Source organism: Saccopteryx bilineata, chromosome X (assembly GCF_036850765.1).
Source record: "Saccopteryx bilineata isolate mSacBil1 chromosome X, mSacBil1_pri_phased_curated, whole genome shotgun sequence".
Lineage (NCBI taxonomy): Eukaryota > Metazoa > Chordata > Mammalia > Chiroptera > Emballonuridae > Saccopteryx > Saccopteryx bilineata.
The window spans coordinates 96,252,928-96,273,154 of NC_089502.1; positions in this window are offsets into that span (position 1 = coordinate 96,252,928).

Here is a 20,227-nt window from a genome sequence, read left to right on the forward strand (position 1 = left end):
TTTCTGAAAGGGAAACACTTTTTAGTTAAACAGGGAAATGAAGATAGTATTTTTTAGTGTAGCGCAAAGATACCTACCATTTACTATTACTTCTGCAAAGCACAATGCAAAATATTTTGTATACATTATTTTTAGTCTTAACAGTGATCGTATAAGTTAGGTACTGTTTTATCCTCATCTTACAGATAAGTAAATTGAGGCAAAGAGAGATCATGACTCTTGCCCAGGATTTGCTATTAAGTGTTGAAACCAAGATTGTGATTGTGGCTCAACTTCAGAGCAAGTGCTATTCTACCTCCCTCTGCAGAGAAATAGGAATTGCTGACTGCTTTCTCAGCCATCATGTTTGAAAACTTTTTTATATTTTTTTAAATAGAAAGAGGTCTTTAAATTTGAGAACTTATGATTAGGTTTTATAATCCAAATCAGAACCCCTTTGAGATCAAAAGTAATTGGGAAGGGCAGCAACCAAAAAATGGGGCTCTCCTGGGCAAGCTGGGATATATGGTATAGTTTTTAAGCTGGTTTTCAGAAAAAAGCATTTGGGGGATAGTATTTACCTCCTCCCAGCGTCATACACTGAGCCACATTGATTTTGTAGGCTTATATAGTTAAGTGTAGGTAAGCACTAACTTGAGCTCTCCACGTTGTGAGTACCTTTATATTGTCTCTACCTACCACCTTTAAGTAACCATTTTCAATCCATAAGCTCATATTTCCTGTGTTTCTTTTTCCATAACTAAATTAGCACATATAGTTCTATTTCCCATTTTTACACAAGGTGTATCATGCTGTATACATTTTTGGCACCTCGATTATTTTTTCACTGAATATATCCTAAAAATCATTAATTCATAGTGTGCCATTGTTGTTTACATGTACCATCTCCTAAGGATGGACATTTGGAGGTGTTTCTGATATTTTGCTATTTCAAATAATGTCTCAGTGACCTTATGCATATGTTCTTTTGTATTGGTGGAGATGTACCTTCAGGGTAGAGTCCTAGAGTTTAATCACCAGACCAAAAAATAAGTGCATGCATAGTTTTGCTTGGCATTGACCTTCTATCTATACTGTGTTGCACTCACCACATCAAGTATGGGCATGACTATTTCTCCTACAGTTATGCCAACAGTGTATGGTGAAGCATTTGGAGTCTAGCAAATACGGTAGGTCAAAAATGAATCTTAGAATAGTTTACACTTGCATTTCTTTTATGATTAAAGTTGAGTAATTTTTAATATATTTAAGGATTATCCTCTTTTTCAAACAATCTTTTTTTGAGATATGGCTACATACAGTAAGCAAAACATCTTCAGTGTACAGTTTGATGAATTTTGACAGATGTATACACTATACCCCAGTCAAGAATAATGCATGGCCCTCACCCTAGAAAGTTACCTTGCGTCCTTTTTCATTTTATCCCTTTCCTTCCTTGCTGCCCCTTCAGGTAACAGCTTTTCTGATTTCTTTTCCCATAGACAAATTTTGCTATTTTTTTTTTTAAAGAGAGAGGAGGGGAAATAGACAGACTTCTGCATGCACCCAGACCAAGATCCACCCAGCAACCCCCCTCTGGGGCTGCTGCTCAAATCAACTGAGCTATCCTCAGTGCTCTGGGCCAACACTCAGACCGTCCAAGCTATCCTCAGCTCCTGGGGCTGCTGTTTGAACCAATTGAGCCACTGGCTGTGAGAGAGGAAGAGAGAAAGAAAGGGGAAATGATAAGGAAGAGAAGTAGATGGTCGCTTCTCATGTGTGCCCTGATGGGGGATAGAACCTGGGACATCTGAATGCCAGGCTGACACTATCCACTGAGCAAACCTGCCAGGGCCTAATTTTGGTATTCTTAAACTTCATAAAAGTGGAAGCATGCAAAATGTACTTTTTTGTGTGTTCAACTTTTATCATGAGAATATTGTTTTTGAAATTTATGTTGCTGTGTGTATGAGTAGTTCTTTTTTATTGCTGAGTAGTATTTCACTATGTGAATATAGTGGACTCGCGTCTATCGCGGGGGTTAGGTTCCAGAACCCCCGGGATAGGCAAAAATCCACAAAGTAGTGACCTATATTTATCTTATTACATATATATAAAGGCTTTATAAACCCCCCCACACACCTTTATAAACTTTTAACTTTTTAGGCTAGAAAATGCATATTTTGCCACAAAAATAATTAAAACAATATATAAAAATACCTATATACCGCAAAATCCTGCAATATAGTGAGAAGTTAGTGTTACAAAATTAGGTATATACAATTTTAAAACCTGAGATACAGTGAGACCATGAAAAGTGAACTGCGATATGATGAGGGACGACTGTATAGCACAGTATGTCCATTCTGCTAATTGCCATTCGGGTTTTCTATTTTTGCAACTAAGAATAAACATGGCTGGATCACAAGGTAGGTATATATTAAATTTATAAGAAATTGTTAGACATTTTCCGCAGTAGTTGTACCAGTCATACTTACACCAGCGATATGTGAAAGCTGTAGTTGCTCTGCATTCTCAGACATTTAGTGTTGTTTTTAGAAGTTTAGCCATTGTAGACCATGTGTGTTATCTCTTTGTGGTTATAATTTACATTTCTGTGATAATGAATGGAATATCTTTGCATGTGTATATTAAATATTCAGATATTTTATGAAGTGTGCAAACCTCTTGCCCATTTTAAATTGGGTTGTCTTTTTATTATTGATTTGTAGAGGGCTCCTTGTATAATCTGGCTATAAGCCATTTGTCAGGTATTTGTATTACAAATATTTCTCCCAGTCTGTGATTTGCCTTGCCACTTTCACTTTCTTAATGGTATTCTCTTTATACATTAAAAAATATTTTCAATTACAATTGACATACATACAATATTATATTAGTTTTAGGTGTACAAAATAGTGATTAGATATTCATATATAACTTACAAATTGATCACCCCACTAGGGCTCTTCCCATATGCCTTTTTGTGTGTGTGTGTGTGTGTGTGTGTGTTTTTCTGAAGCTGGAAATGGGGAGAGACAGTCAGACAGACTCCCGCATGCACCCGACCGGGATCCACCTGGCACGCCCACCAGGGGGCGATGCTCTGCCCATGCTCTGCCCCTCCGGGGCGTCGCTCTGTTGCGGCCAGAGCCACTCTAGCACCTGGGGCAGAGGCCAAGGAGCCATCCCCAGCGCCCGGGCCATCTTTGCTCCAATGGAGCCTCAGCTGCAGGAGGGGAAGAGAGAGACAGAGAGGAAGGAAAGGGGGAGGGGTGGAGAAGCAGATGGGCGCTTCTCCTGTGTGCCCTGGTCGGGAATCGAACCCGGGACTTCTGCATGCCAGGCCGACGCTCTACCACTTAGCCAACCGACCAGGACGATGACTTTTTTTTTTTTTTTTTAATATTACTGATTTTAGAGAAAGAGGAAGTGGGAGAGAGAAGCATTGACAGAGAGGAAAGGAGAGAGAGAGAGAGAGAAACATCGATTTGTTGTTCCGCTTACATATACATTCATTGGTTAATTATTGTATGTGCACTGACCAGAGATCGAACCTGCAACTTTGATGTACCAGACGATACTTTAACCAACTGAGCTACCTAACCAAGACCCATCTGACATCTTGATGGTCTTGATGAGCAGAAGTTCTTAATTTTGACAAAGTCTAGCTTATAAACTTTTTTATGTTTGGTGTATTTTGTGTGTTCTGTCTAGGAAATCTTAGTCTCAAAGATATTTTTTCTACTAGAAGCATTATACTTTTATTTTTTACATTTAGGCTGATAAATCATCACAATTTAGCTTTTGTGCCAGACTGGTGATGGTGCAGAAGATAGAGCGTCAACTTGGGGCACTGAGGTCTCAGGTTCAAAATGCCAAGGTCACCGTCTTGAGTGCCAGGACATTGACATAATCCCAAGGTCGCTGGCTTCAACAAGGGGTCACTGGTTTGGCTTGAGCCCCCCCCCCCCCCCACCGTCAAGGCACGAAAGCAATCAGTGAAAAACTAAAGTGAAAACTATGAGTTGATGCTCCTCTCTCCCTACTTCTCTCTATCTCAAGAAAAAATAATAGTAATAATAATAATAAAATTAGTTTTTGTGTTCTATGAAGTCTTCTAATCAGGCAATGTAAGTTTTACAACTTTGTTATTATTTATAAAGTTGTTTTGACTATTCTAAGTCCTTTGCATTTTTTAACTTTTTTTATTCTAATTTATTGTGTTAACATGGATTCAAGTATCCCTCTCAATATAACTCCCTCGCCCCCACCCCTTTGTTCCCCATTACCCTCCTTTTGTCCCCCTCCCCCTAACTCCCTCCCTGCTTCCTTCCCTTTGGGATTTGCTGACCTGTTATCTTCTATGTATTATGTATATATAATTTCACTAATCCCGTCACCTTCTCTGATCCCATCCCTTCATCCCCTTTCATTCTGACAGCTGTCCCTCTGCTCCTTGTGACCCCACCTCTGCCTTTATTCCGTTCCTCAGTTCATTTTGTTCATTAGATTCCACATATATGTGAGATCATATGATATCTGTCTTTCTCTGCCTGTCTTACTTCACTTAGCATAATAATCTCCAGGTCCATCCATGCCATCACAAAAGGTAAATTTTCCCTTTTCACAGGTGCATAGTATTCCATTGTGTATATGTACCACAGTTGTTTTATCCATTTGTCCACTGACAGACACTTGGGCTCTTTCCAGATCTTGGCTATTATTGTAAACAATGCTGCATTACCATGGGGATGCATATCTTCTTTTGAATCAGTGATTTGGTATTCCTAGAATATATTCCCAGAAGTGGCATAGATAGGTTAAATGGCAGTTCCATTTTTAATTTTTTGAAGAAACTCCATACTGTTTTCCACAGTGGCTGCACAAGTTTGCATTCCCACCAGCAATGTAGGAGGGTTCCCTTTTCTCCACACCCTTGCCAGCACTTATTGTGTCTTAACTTGTTAATGAGTGTCATTCTGACAGGTGTGAGGTAGTATTTCATTATGGTTTTAATTTGCATTTCTCTGATGATTAGTGACATTGAACATTTTTCACATGCCTATTGGCCATCTGTATGTCCTACTTGGAGAAGTGTTTATTCAGGTACTTTGACCATTTTTTAATTGAATTGTTTAACTTCCTGGTGTTGAGTTTTAGAAGTTCTTAATAAATTTTGGTAATTAACACATTATCAGACATATTGGCGAATATGTTCTCCCATTATGTGGATTGTCTTTTTATTTTGTTCATGGTGTCTTTTGCTTTTTAGTTTGATATAGTCCCATTTGTTTATTTTGTCCTTTATTTCACGTGCCCATGGAGATAAATCAGCAAAAATATTGCTACAAGAGATATTGGAGAGTTTACTGTCTATGTTTTCTTCCCAGATGTTTATGGTTTCATGACTTACATTTAAGTCTTTTATCCATTTTTAGTTTATTTTTGTGAATGGTGTAAGTTGGTGGTCTAGTTTCTTTTTCTTTCTCTCTTTTTTTTTTTGCAAGTACCTGTCCAATTTTCCCAACACTTTATTAAAGAGACTGTCTTTACTCCACTGTATGCTCTTACCTCCTTTGTCAAATATCAATTGATTATACAGACATGGATTTATTTCTGGGCTCTCTGTTCTGTTCCATTGATCTATATGCCTGTTCTTATGCCAATACCAAGCTGTTTTGATTACTATGGCCTTGTAGTATAACTTGATATCAGGAAATGTGGTATCTCACACTTTAATTCTTCATTTTCAAGATTGCTGAGGCTATTTGTGTTCTTTTTTTGGTTCCATATAAATTTTTGGAATATTTGTTCTATATCTTTGAAGTATGCCATTGGTATTTAAATAGGAATTGCATTGAATCTGTACATTGCTTTGGGTAATATAGACATTTTAATTATGTTTCCTAACCATGAACACGGTATATGCTTCCACTTGTTTGTATCTTCTTTGATTTCTTTTTTCAATGTCTTATAATTTTCTGAGCACAAGTCTTTTACCTCCTTGGTTAAATTTACTTCTTGGAACTTTATTTTTTTGTTGTTGCAGTAGTGAAGGGCATTGTTTCCTTCATTTCTCTTTCAGTCAGTTTATTGTTGGTGTATAAATATGCCTCTGGTTTCTGAATATTAATTTTATATCCTGCCATCATGCCGAATTCATTTATCAGGTCTAGTAGTTTTCTTACTGGGACTTTAGGTTTTTCTATGTACAGTATCATATCATCAGCAAATAATTTTTATTTCTTCTTGTCTGATTGCTGTGGCTAGGACTTCCAGAATTATGTTGAATAAGAGTGGTGAAAGGGGGGCACCCTTACCTTGTTCCTGATCTCAAGGAGATTGGTTTTAATTTTTGTCCATTGAGAATAATGTTGGCTGTCGGTTTGTCATAGATGGCCTTAATTATGTTGAGATGTGTTCCCTGTATTTCCACTTTGCTTAGAGTTTTGATGATAAATTGGTGCTGGATGTTATCAAATGCTTTTTCTGCATCTATTGATATATTCATGATTTTTATCCTTTTTGTTTATGTGATGAATCACATTTAGTAATTTGTGAATATTGAACCAGACTTGCTTCCCCAAATAAATCACACTTGATCATGATATATGACTCTTTTAATGTATTGCTGGATCCAGTTTGCTAATATTTTGTTGAAAATTTTATCATTTATGTTCATCAGGGATATTGGTCTATAGTTTTCTTTGTTTGTACTGTCTATCTGATTTTGGAAGGAGGATAATGCTTGCCTCGTGAAAGGAGCTTGGAAGTCTTCCCTCCTCTTGAATTTCTTGAAATAGCTTGACAAGGTTAGGTGTTAGTTCTTTAAATATTTGGTAAAATTCACCTGTGAAGTCATCCAGTCCAGAACTTTTGTTTGTTGGGATTATTTTGTTAACTATCTCCATTTTATTTGTTGTAATCATCTGTTTAGGGTTTCTGATTCTTCCAGATTGAGTCTTGGAAAATTGTATGTTTCTAGGAATTTATCCATTTCACCTAGGTTGTCCAATTCTTTGGCATGTAGATCTTCATAGTATTTTCTAACAATCTTTTCTATTTCTGTAGTGTCAGTTGTTACTCTCCATTTTCATTTCTAATGTTATTTGAGTCCACTTTATTTTTTCTTGATGAGTCTGGTTAAAGGTTCATCGATCTTGTTTACCTTTTCAAAGCACCAGCTCTTGGTTTCATTGATCATTTATGTTGCTTTTTAGCCTCTATGTCATTTATTTCCACTCTGATCTTTATTATTTCCTTCCTTCTACTTCCTCTGGACTTTGTTGTTCTTTTTCTCATACTTTTAGATGCAGGTTTAAGTTGTTTATTTGAACTTTTTCTTGCTTCTTGAGGTATGCCTGTAATGCAATGAATTTCCCTCTCAGGACTGCTTTTACTGTGTCCCATAAATTTTGACTTGTTCTATGTTCATTTTCCTTTTTTTTTTTTGAAGGAAATTTTTTATTTTTTCCTTGATCTTGTTTTTAACCTATTCATTATTTAATAACATGCTATTTAGCATCCAAGTGTTTGAATCTTTCAGTTTTTCTATTGTAGTTGATTTCTAGTTTCTTGCCATTATGGTCAGAGAAGATGCTTGATATGACTTCAATCTTCTTAAAATTATTGAGACTTGTTTTGTGTCCTAACATGTGGTCTATACTAGAGAATGTACAATTAGCACTTGAAAAGAATATATATTCTGCTGCTTTGAGGTGAAATGTTCTTAAGATATCTATTAAATACAGTGGATCTAGTGTGCCATTTAAGGCTGTTGTTTCTTTGTTGATTTTCTGTCTGGAAGATCTATTCATTGATGTTATTCAGGTATTAAAAACCCCTACTATTATAGTATTGCTGTCCGTCTCACTCTTTATGTAAAACAAAATCTGCTTTTTATATTTAGGTGCTCCTATATTAGGGGCATAAATATTTACAATGGTTATATCCTCCTGTCGGATTGCTCCCTTTATCATTATATAGTGACCTTCTTTATGCCTTTCTATATAGCCTTTGTTTTAAAATCTATTTTATCAGATATAAGTATTGCTACCCCAGCTTATTTTTCATTTCCGTTTGCATGAAATATGTTTTCCATCCCTTCACTTTTAGTCTATGTGTATCTTTTGTTCTGAAGTGGGTCTCTTGTAGAAAGCATGTGTACGAGTCCTGTTTTCTTATCCATGCAGCTACCCTATGTCTTTTGATTGGAGCATTTAGTCCATTACATTTAATGTTATTGATATGTAGTTTTTATTGCCATTTTATTCCTTAAATCTACAATCCTTTTTTTCTAAATTTTTTTTTTTCATTTTCTCTTTTTACAGCAGTCCCCTTAACATTTCTTGCAGTACTGGTTTGGTTGTAATGAATTCCTTGAGTATTTTTGTTGTTGTTTGTTTCTTTGTTTGTTTGTCTGGGAAGCTTTTTATTTTTCCTTAAATTTTTAACGATAGCCTTGCTGTATAAAGAAGTCTTGGTTGTAGGTTCTTGCTTTGAATCACTTTGAATATTTCTTGCCAATCCCTTCTGAACTCAAGTGTTTTTGTTGAGAAATCAGGTGTCATCCTCATGGGGGCTCCTCTGTAGGTAATTAACTGCTTTCCTCTTGCAGCTTTTAGTATTCTTTCTTTGTCTCTTAACTTTGGCACTTTATGATGTGTCTTGGTGTAATCCTCCTTGAGTTCCTCTTTAATGGGACTCTCTGTGCTTCTTGAACTTGTGTGCCTTTTTCCTTCATCTCTGTAGGGAAATTTTCAGCTATGATTTCTTCAAAATGTTCTCTATCTCTTGTTTGTTCTCCTTCAGGAACCCCTATGATGCAGATGTTGTTTCTCTTCATGTTGTCATAGAGCTCTCTTAGAGTTTTCTCAGTCTTTTTGAGCCTCTTTTCTTTTTGCCCTCTACTTCCGTTTTTTTGTTTATTTTGTCCTTTAAATCACTGATTTGATCCTTTGCTTTATCCAGATGCTGTTGATCCCTTCTAATGCAGTCTTCATTTCTGTTATTGTATTTGTCATTTCTGACTGGTTCCTTTTTATGATTTCAATGTCCTTTTTGATGCTTGTTATCTCTTTATTGTGCTCATTATGTTCATCTACTGTTGTTCTAAGATTCTTGGGCATTCTAAAAATCATTATATTAAATTCTGTATCTGGTAGGTTGGTACTTTCATCTCATTTAGTTCTTTTCTGGGGATTTCTCTTATTGATTCATTTGGATTGCCTTCCTCTATCTGCTCATTTTGTCTGTGTACTAGGTAGCACTGTCTGACTTTGAAATTTTTGTGGTGTCTTTATGAAGTAGATGGGCTCAGTGGTACTGACCCCATGCCACTTGTTTTCCTTCTTCTAAGAATGCTTCTTGAGGGTACTATTTTCCCTCTTGTTGTGTGTATTAGATGCAGTTGATTCTTTTATGGGTATGGTTATTCCTTCAGGTTAGTTGGCTCTGAGGGTCAACCTTGATCATGTGTATTACACACTGTGCAATGTCTGTCCTGTTGGGCATATTTATTCTCTGCAGTGCCTAGTGCCTGCTAGACTCCACCTTTAGCTGTGCTGCTTGTGTAGGTACTTGAGTCTATAGTTGGTGCTGTCTGTCACCTACTACCAGTAGTGTTGGCTCTATCTCTTCTTAGGTTGGTGTCAGCTGTTGTTTGTAAACCGCTGTGGGCTACCTATCTTCAGCTACTGCACTTTTCGCTATTTGTGTCTGCGTTTTCTGTGTCTGGGTAGTGTGGGAGGTTTCAACCTTTGTATAAGGATCAGCTCCCTCCTGCTTTGAGATGATAGCACTTCCATAAAATCCCCAAGCTCTGTAAAATTTGTCTCCACTTTTCAGCTGCTCCTTCTCCTCTTGCATTTGCCTGGTCTTCCCACAGAGTCTTCTGTAGTAAGACTGTAGTGTGGGCTGAGACTGGCCTCACCTAACCAACCCCTCTACAGGTTGCATGCTTGGTTTGTTAGGGCAGCTGAGGTTGTGAATACGTTAGTGGTACCCCCTACTTCAGGAGTCTCTTTGACAGGAGCTCAGTACAGGCAATGTGGCCCCTACTCAGAGCTTAATCTCTCAGCCACTGCTGGATACTCAAATTTTATATCTCTCCAACAAAGTAAGCAGCAGGTTCAGACTGAGTGTGACCAATAGTCCCCTCTGCAGAAGTTCTTACAGCTGGTGAAACCCTGGTCTCAGGGAGGAAGACTGAGAGAGTTCTCTCCTGGGCTGAATGTGCCCCTCTCAAAGGTGGCTAAGACCCTCGGCCAGATCCAACAATAGAATCACAGGGACCCACACTGTAAATGTCCATGCTCCAAGGCTCTCTCCCTTCCCCCTGTGGAATCTAGCCCAGCAGGTCAGGATATCTAGCACCCAAGCCTGTTGACTTTGAAGGTCCACCGCATCCAATGCATATGAGCTTCAATACCAGTGCTGATCACAGAGAGTGGAACTCACTTCAGCTGGGCCATGTGTGAGGAGCCTTTCTTTAGGATACTGCTCTAGCAAGGGTTGTTAGGTCCTGAACCAATGCTTTCTGCAGCTGACCCCTGGATGTGCAAGCCCTGGGCCTCCTTGTGAGGAATCCGGCACAGACCAGTGGGAGACACTGCCTGTGATTGGCCCTCAGCAACCTTGGAACTACAAGCAATCCAGAGTTTGTGGCTGCCTCTGCTTGGCCCAGGTGTACATGGAAATATCAAGCTGCACTCTTAGACTGGCTTTTACCCACACTGGGCCTGTGGGAAATTCCACTTAAAAGGGCAAGTTTCCCTGAGTCCTGCCTGCTATAGCCTCTGTCTGCTGGCTGCTTGTTGGGCTCAGCTGCTGAAAAAAAATCTGCTCGAGTCTAGTGCCTGCAGCAATTCAGGGATTAGGGAAAGTGGTTGGTGTGGCTCTATCCCTCGGTTCCAAGGGTCAGTCTGTCTAGACTTTTTCACAGACCTCAGTAGGGTGTGGCCTCTGAGACCCAGATGTGTGGTTTGCCCAGCCTATGGACAGTTTCTACTGAGTCTGTGGTGATGTGGAAGTACCAGTCTTAGAGTGGGGAGTGAAAGCTCTGGACTCAACACCAGAAAACTGAGTTACTGACGAGCCCCCTGCTACCTGGCCTCTCAGAACTACTCATCACCAGGACTGTGGTAGGAGATACTCCCAAGGGCAGAGTAGTTGCTTTTCCCCAGGCTGATGCCACTCAGAGGGGATTGCTCCACCCAAGAAAGATGGTGACAGAAGTTCTGGAGAATGACCCAGCACAGGGGTTCTGGTGGCCATCTCCCAGTGTCTTTCCCTGGGCCTCCAAGTTTATACTCTACTCATGCAACTCCAGTCCTCTCAGCTCACCCTCCCCTGAAGCCCTGGGTAAGTGGCTGTGAATGAGATTTTCTGCGTGGGCTCTTTCAGATGGAGCCTGCATCTCCAAGAGCTGAGTCCCTTCCTCACAGACAGAAACCTGGCTCTTTTCACCACCAAATGCTGTCTGGGTGCTTCTTCTAGACTCTGGGGCTCTAGGCTGGGGATCCAGGCCTGGGGCTGAGCACCTACATGTCTCAAGATGACCTCCCCACAGTGAAAGTCTCTCCAGACCCTCAGCCGTGGCTTGCTCCTGGGTGGGGCAGCCCTTTACATGTCTCCGCCCTTCCTACCAGTCTCAGTGTGGCTTCTTCTGTGATCTTTGGTTATAGACTACTCTTCCTTTAGTCCAAAGTTAGTTTTTCAAGATGATTGTTCTTAAATTAAGTTGTAATCCAATTTGGTCCTGGGAGGTGGCAGTTGGAACGTCTGCCTACTCCATTGCCATCTTGGAATCCCCAAGTCCTTTGCATTTTTAAATGAATTTTAGAATTATCTTGCCAATTAGTGCAAAAAAAAAAAAAAAAAAGAAATCATGTTGGAATTTTGACTGAGATTACAATGAATCTATACATTAATTTGTGTAGAATTGACATCTTAATAATATTGAGTTTTCTGACCCATGAAAAAGTCATTATGTCTCCATTAATTTCAATCTTCTGTATAGTTTCTCTTAGCAGTGTTTTATTGTTTTTGGTTAACAGGTCTTCATATCTGTAAGTGTTTGATATTTTTTATTCCATTATGAATTGTATGTTTAAAATATTTAAATTTCTATCTGTTGTAGTTTATAGAAGTGCAATTGAATATTGAATATTGACTTTGTGTCCTGCAACTTTGCTAATCTCATTTATTAGTTGTAGTAGCTTTTCTGTATATTCCTTAGGATTGTCCACATAAATATTTATGTTATCTCTGAATAAAGACAATATTACTACTTTCTTTCCAATCTGGTGCTTTTTATTTCTTTTTCTTGCCTCTTTGTACTGACTTGAACCTTCAGTACAATATTGAATTGAAGTGGTCAGAACAGACGTCCTTGCCTGTTTCCCATTTTAGGGGAAAGTTAGTATGATGTTAACTGAAGGCTTTTCATAAAAGCCCTCTATTAGACTGAGGATGTTCCCCTTCTATTGCTAGTTTGCTGAGGTATTTATTTTTTAAAATATATAGTAATGGATGTTGAATTTTATACAATGATTTTTGTGCATTAATTGACATGATTATATGGATTTGTCTTTTTAAATCTGCTATTATGGTAAATACACTGATTGATTTGTGTGTGTGTGTGTGTGTGTGTGTGTGTGTGTGTGTGTGTGTGACAGAGAGAGAGACAGAGAGTGGGACGGATAGTGACAGATAGACAGAAAGGAAGGGAGAGAGATCAGAAGCATTACTTCTTCCTTGTAGCTCCTTAGTTGTTAATTGATTGCTTTCTCATATGTGCCTTGACCAGGGGTCTACAGTAGAGCGAGTGACTCCTTGCTCAAGTCAGCAACCCTGGGCTTCAAGCCAGTGACCTTTGGGCTCAAGCCAGCAACCATGTGGTCATGTCTATGATCTCACGCTCAGGCCAGTGACTCCGCAATCTAGCTGGTGAGCCCATGCTGAAGCTGGATGAGCCCACACTCAATCCGGCAACCTCAGGGTTTCAAACCTGAGCCCTCTGTGTCCCAGTCCAATGCTCTATCCACTGCGCCACTGCTTGCTCAGGCTACATTGATTGATTTTTTAAAATTAATTTTAATGGAGTAACATTGATAAATCAGGGTACATATGTTCAGAGAAAACAGCTCCAGGTTATTTTGCCATTTGCTTATGCTGCATTCCCATTACCCAAAGTCCAATTGTTTTTCGTCACCTTCTAACTGGTTTTCCTTGTGCCCCTCCCCTTCCCCATCCCCCTTCCTCACCTCCCCCCAACCCCGTAAGCCCCACACTCTTGTCCATGTCTCTGAGTCTCATTTTTATGTCCCACCTATGTATGGAATCATATAGTTCTTAGTTTTTTCTGATTTACTTATTTCGCTCAGTATAATGTTATCAAGGTTCATCCATGTTGTTGTAAATGATCCGATGTCATCATTTCTTATGGCTGAGTAGTATTCCATAGTATATATGTACCAAAGCTTTTTAATCCACTCATGCTCTGACGGACACTTGGGCTGTTTCCAGATCTTCACTATTGTGAATAATGCTGCCTTAAACATGGGGGTGCATTTCTTCTTTTCATACAGTGCTATGGTGTTCGTGGGGTATATTCCTAACAGTGGGATAGCTGGGTCAAAAGGCAGTTTGAGTTTTAATTTTTTGAGGAATCTCCATACTGTTTTCCACAGTGGCTGCACCAGTCTGCATTCCCACCAGCAGTGCAGGAAGGTTCCCTTTTATCCACATCCTCGCCAGCACTTATTCTGTGTTGTTTTCTTGATGAGCGCCATTCTGACTGGTGTGAGGTGATATCTCATTGTGGTTTTAATTTGCATTTCTCTAATGATTAGTGATGTTGAACATTTTTTCATATGCCTATTGGCCATCTGTATGTCTTCCTTGGAGAAGTGTCTATTCATTTCTTTTGCCCATTTTTGGATTGGATTGTTTGTCTTCCTGGTATTAAGTTTTACAAGTTCTTTATAAATTTAGGTTATTAGCCCCTTATCAGACACATTGTCAAATATATTCTCCCATTGTGTAGTTTGTCTTTTCATTCTGTTCTTATTGTCTTTAGCTATGCAGAAGCTTTTTAGTTTGATATAGTCCCATTTGTTTATCCTGTCTTTTATTTCACTTGCCTGTGGAGACAAATCGGCAAATATATTGCTGTGAGAAATGTCAGAGAGCTTACTGCCTATGTTTTCTTCTAAGATGCTTATGGTTTCACGGCTTACATTGAAGTCTTTTATCCATTTAGAGTTTATTTTTGTGAATGGTGTAAGTTGGTGGTCTAGTTTCACTTTTTTTTTGCAGGTAGCTTTCCAATTTTCCCAACACCATTTGTTGAAGAGGCTGTCTTTACTCCAATGTATGCTCTTACCTCCTTTGTCAAATATCAGTTGTCCATAAAGGTGTGGGTTTATTTCTGGGTTCTCTGTTCTGTTCCATTGATCTATATGCCTGTTCTTATGCTACATTGATTGATTTTTAAATGTTAAACTAATCATACACTTCTGGGATAAAGCCTACTTGCCCATGATATTTTATTATTTTATATATTGTTGTATTATATATTGTTACCAACTAAAAAAGTTTTTTTCCACTGATTTGAGAGAAAGAGAAAGAGAGAGAGAGCCAAGTAGCAACTTGTCGTTCTACCTAGTTCTATTTAGTTGTGTGCTCTTTGGTTGCTTCTTATATGTGCCCTGACCAGGGATAGAACCTGCAACCTTAGTGCACCTGGATGATGTTCTATCCACTAAGCCACCTGGCCATGACTATTGCCAAATTCTTTGTTGAGAATTTTTGCATCTGTGTCCATGAGTGATATTGGTCAATAGTTTTATTTCCTGGTAATATTTTTTGTCTTGTTTTGTTATCAGTATCTATTGGCTTCAGAGAATGAGTTGGGAAGTGTTCTCTTATTAGTTTTCTTGAAGAGTTTGTATAGAATTGATATTATTTCTTCTTAAAATGTTTGATAGAATTCATCGGTAAAATACTGGGACCTGGAATTTTCTTTGTGAAAAAGTTTTAAACTATAAACTCAATTTCTTGCATATATATAGGCTACTCAGGTTATCTATTTCTTTTAGAGGGTGCTTTGGTAGTTTGTGTCTTTTAAGTAATATATACTTTTTAATATTTGTGGAACCTATAGTTCTTTGTCATTCCTGATATTAGAGAATTGTGTCTTTTTTCCTCTGGAGGTTAACAAATTTTCTTGAACTTCTCAAAGAATCACCTTTTAATTTCATTGATTTCTTTTCCTATTGTATTTGTTTTCTTTGTCATTGATTTTCTGTCTTATCTTTATTTTTCTTCTGTTCATTTCAGATTTCTTTAGTTGGTCTTATTCTAGTTTTTTTAAGTGAAAGCTGGGGTCATTAATTTAGACATTTTATATTACCATTGACCCTTGGGTCAATGAACAATGAGGCAGTTAGGTGACACTGACCTCCTATAAAGTTGAAAATGTTCATATAATTACAGTGGACGCTCTGCATATTGCAGATTCCAAACCATGGAGATGGCCCTTGAACAATATGGGTTTGAACTGTGCAGGTCAACTGAAAAAAAATCCATGTATAATGGGTCTATGTAGTTCAAACTCACATTGTTCAAGGGTCAACTGTTTTGTCTTTTGGTCCTATAAATTTTTATCTAATTAATGCTTTAGCTTGTGTCAAGATTCCTCAAGATCAGTTTCATACTTGCTGACTTGCTTGCTATGGAGTCACAGGACTCAGAAGCTGTTTTAGGCATGGTTATAGTTTATTTATAGTGAAAGATGCATATTAAAATCAGCAGAGGGAAAAGGCACATGGAGAGAACCATGAGGGAAACCAAGCAAAGCATCTAAGTGTCCCCTCCCAGTAGAGTTGCTCAGTAAATGTCCTTGATTCCTCCAGCAACAGTGTGTGACAATGTGTGAAGTGTTGCCACCAGGGAAGCACCAGGATTTTTACCAGGGTTGGGCATCTCCATGACTGACCTCAGCTACTCAGGCTCCAGACCCACAAAACAAATACAAGTGTTCAGTATAAAGCACATCAGCAGCATAAAACTATCTGCTGTAAAATGGTACAGCATGGCCAAAGACATCAGACATATAAAACCACTTTTAACAGAGAGAACATTCCAAGATATGTGTTTATTCCCCAGGAGCTGCCCTGTATTTTCTCTTGGGAATGTGAAGAATTTGAGCAACCTAGGACAACTGAATTAATCTTTTCTTGCACAATGTACCTTCCACGAATTTGGATATAGTGTATTTTCATATTCATTTCATTTTAAAATACTTTTATTTTCCCTTTGATTTCTTCTTTCACATATGGATTTAGGTAAGTATGTTGTTATTATTATTATTATTTCTTTCCAAGTGAGAGGAGGGGAGATAAACAGATTCCCACAGGTGCCCCAACCAGGATCTATCCAGCAATCCCTGTCTGGGGCTGATGCTCTGCCTATCTTGGGCCATGCTTGCAACCAAACTATTTTTAGTACCTGAGGCAGAGGCTCCAGAAGCCATCCTCAGTGCCCAGGGCTGACACACTCAAGACAATCTAGCCATGCCTGCAGGAGGGGAGGAGATAGGATGGTGAGGGATGGAGAAGCAGATGGTTGCTTCTGTGTGCCCTGACTGGGAATCGAACCTGGGACATCCACACACCAGGCTGATGTTCTACCACTGAACCAACCAGCCAGGGCATAGATAAGTGTGTTATTTAGCTTCCAACTGTTTGGGGCTTTTTCTTGTGGGTTTGTAATTTAATCCCAGTGTAGTCAGACAATATGATTTGTTTGTCTTGAATCCTTTTAAATTTATTGAGACTATTTTATGGCCTGGAATATGGTCCTTGATAAATGTTTCATGTGTGCTTGTAAAGAATGTGTATTCTGCAGTGGATGGATTTTTTTGTAAGTGATGGTTAAGGCAAGTTGGTTGATAGTGTTATTCAAGTCTATTTCTATACTGATTTTCTATTCAATTGCCCTATCAATTATTGAGAGATTTGTGGATTTGTCTATTTTCCCATGCAATACTCTCAGATTTTACTTCATGTATTTCAAAGCTTGGTTATTTCAGTACAAAAGCACTTAGAATTGTTATGGTGTGTTGATGAACAGACTCCTTTATTATCATGAGATGACCTTTGTTCCTGGTAGTATCATTTGCTTAAAAATCTATATTGCTATTAGTATGGCTACTCCAGCTTTTTATAATTAGTTTTAGCATGCTGCATGTTTTTAAAGCTTTAACTTTTAACCTTTAAATCAGGTTTAACTAATGTGATTTAAATAACCTTTAAATGTCTTTAAATAAAAAGAGGTATTTAAATGCAGCATACAGTTAATATTGCTTTTTAAAAAATCTAATTTGATTATCTCTGTCCTTTCATTGGAGAGTGTATTAGTTTTTTTATGGCTGCTGTAATAAATCACCACAAACTTAGTGGCTTAGGGCAACACACATTTTATTATCTTTATAGTTCTGTAGGTCAGGAGTCAGTTTTGGGTCTCATCAGATTAAATCAAGGTGTCAGCAGATTGCATTTCTTTCTGGAGGCTTTAGGGGAAAATTCCTTTCTTGTTTGTTTGGGTTGTTAACAAAACTCAGTTCCTTGAGGTTGTAGGACTAAGACACCCATTTTCTTGCTAGCTGTAAACTGAAAGCCATTTCCAGCTTTTAGAGGATGTTGCAATTCTTTCCCTCATGGCCCTTTCCTTCATCTTCAAAACTAGCAATGGTAGGTTGAATTTTTCATGTGTCACATTTCTCTTCCTTATTACCTTGTCTTGTATCTCTGGCCCTTCCAGGAAATGATTTCTGCTTCTTATGACTTTGGCATTGGGTTCACCTGTATATTTCAGGATAACTTTCCATCTCAAGGTTCATGCCCTTAATCACATTTGCAAAGCCCTTTTTTGCCAAGTAAGCTGATATATTCAAAGGGTCTAAGGCAGAGGTAGTCAACCTTTTTATACCTACCACCCACTTTTGTATCTCTGTTAGTAGTAAAATTTTCTAACCACCCACTGGTTCCACAGTAGTGGTGATTTGTAAAGTAGGGAAGTAACTTTACTTTATCAAATTTATAAAGCAGAGTTACAGCAAGTTAAAGCATATAATAATAATTACTTACCAAGTACTTTATGTCAGATTTTCGCTAAGTTTGGCAGAATAAATCTTTATAAAACAACTTACTGTAGTTAAATTTATCTTTTTATTTATACTTTGGTTGCTCCACTACTGCCCACCATGAAAGCTGGAATGCCCACTAGTGGGCAGTAGGGACCAGGTTGACTACCACTGCTCTAAGGTATCGAGAAGTAAGGGTATTCTACTTACTGTAGGCTGTCTAGATCATTTTTATTTCCTATGCTTATTGAAATAGTTAAATATTTTTTTTCAAAAGAGGACATTTTATTTGACATTAAAAAACATTCAAGGTTCAGAAGTTCTGCATTTCACATCAATTCACAACTCAAAGTGTTTCTTCTATTTAATGGAATATTTTGGCATGTATTTCCTTTGAAGTATACTGGTAGAGATAAAGCCATTTTTTATAAAAACAAATTTGTTCACTACTTCATTTATGCACAAAAGTCAAATGATGGTAGCATGTTCTACTTTTCTTGTTTTATCAGTAATGGTAATCTTAGGATGTCAGAAACTGCAAAAGGAAAGCTTATCATGATTTTTTCCTTTGCACTTTCCAATAATGCATCCCCACCTAAAGAAAAGAGCATTACTGAGTCTAGCTGATACCACATATTAGAAGCCAAACATTACAGTTGTAGTTGATGTCAAAATGAAAATGTACAAAGCAAAAACCAGAAACATAGCCAACATGGTTTGATTTAAATCTACCATATTATTCTTTGTTTTACATTTGCCCCATCTATATTTTGTTTTCCTTTCCTCTTTTTCTGTCTTCTTTTATTTTTATTTTTTAAAAAGATTTTATTTAGTGATTTGAGAAAAAGAGAAAGTGGAGGGAGGAGCGGGAAACATCAACTCATAAGTAGTAGTTGCTTCTTGTGTTTGCCTTGACCGGACAAGACTAGGGTTTTGAACCAGTGACTTTAGCATTCCAGGTCAATGCTTTATCCACTGCACCACCACAGGTCAGACTTTTTCTGTCTTTTTTTAAGACCGAGTATTTTTATGATTCTATTTTATCTTCTTTGTTGGCTTATGAGCTATAGATTTTTGTTGTTCTTTTAGGAGTTGTTTTAAAGTTTATATTATACATCTTTAACTTGTTACAGTCTACCATCACATATTATACCACTTTATATATATCAATAGTTTAATAAACTCACAGAAGTATACTTACATTTTTGTCATCTGTTTTACATCTGTAGATTATAAACCCCATATACACTGTCATATTTTTTCTCTGACTGCTTTTAAGTTTTTTTCTGGTTTTAGGCAATTTAATTATGATGTATCTTGGTGTAACTTTCTTCATGTATCTTTGGCTTGACATACTTTGATTTTCCTGAATCTGTGGAACTATAGTTTTCATCAAATTTGGAAAATGTGGGCCATTATTCCTTCAAATGCTGTTTTTGAGTCCTTGTTCAAGGACTCTAATTATGACTATGTTAGACTGCTTGAAATTTTCCCATAGCTCACTGATCATCTCTTTACTTTTTTTTTTCAGTCTTTTTTTCTTTCTGGGTTTCATATTGGATTGTTTTTATTGCTCTACTTTGATTTCACTAAACTTTACTTTTATAATATTTAATTTGCTCTTAATTCCATCTAGTGAATTTTTTAATCTCAGACATAATTTTTCTCTCTAGAAATTTGACTTGGATTTTCTTAGTATCTTCCATGTCTCCTGCTTTCTTTTCCTTTCTTAAACATATGCAATTTAGTTTAATAATTCTTTTAATGTCCTTACCTACTCATTTTTTTCATCTGTATCACTTCTAGGTTATTTTGATTGATTTTTTTTCTAATTATGTTCATATTTTCCTGTTTCTTTGCATGCCTGATATTTTTTTTCATTCAATGCTAGACAGTGTGAATTTAATCTTGCTGGGTTCTGGATATTGTTTTATTTCTATAAATATATTTGGGCTTATTCTGAGATGCAATTAAGTTACTTGGAAACAGTTTGAACTATTCAGGTCTTACTTTTAAGCTTTGTTAGGTGAGACTAGAGCAATGTTCAGTCTAGTTTTAATTTTGATCCACTACTGAGGCAGAATCATTCAGAGTACT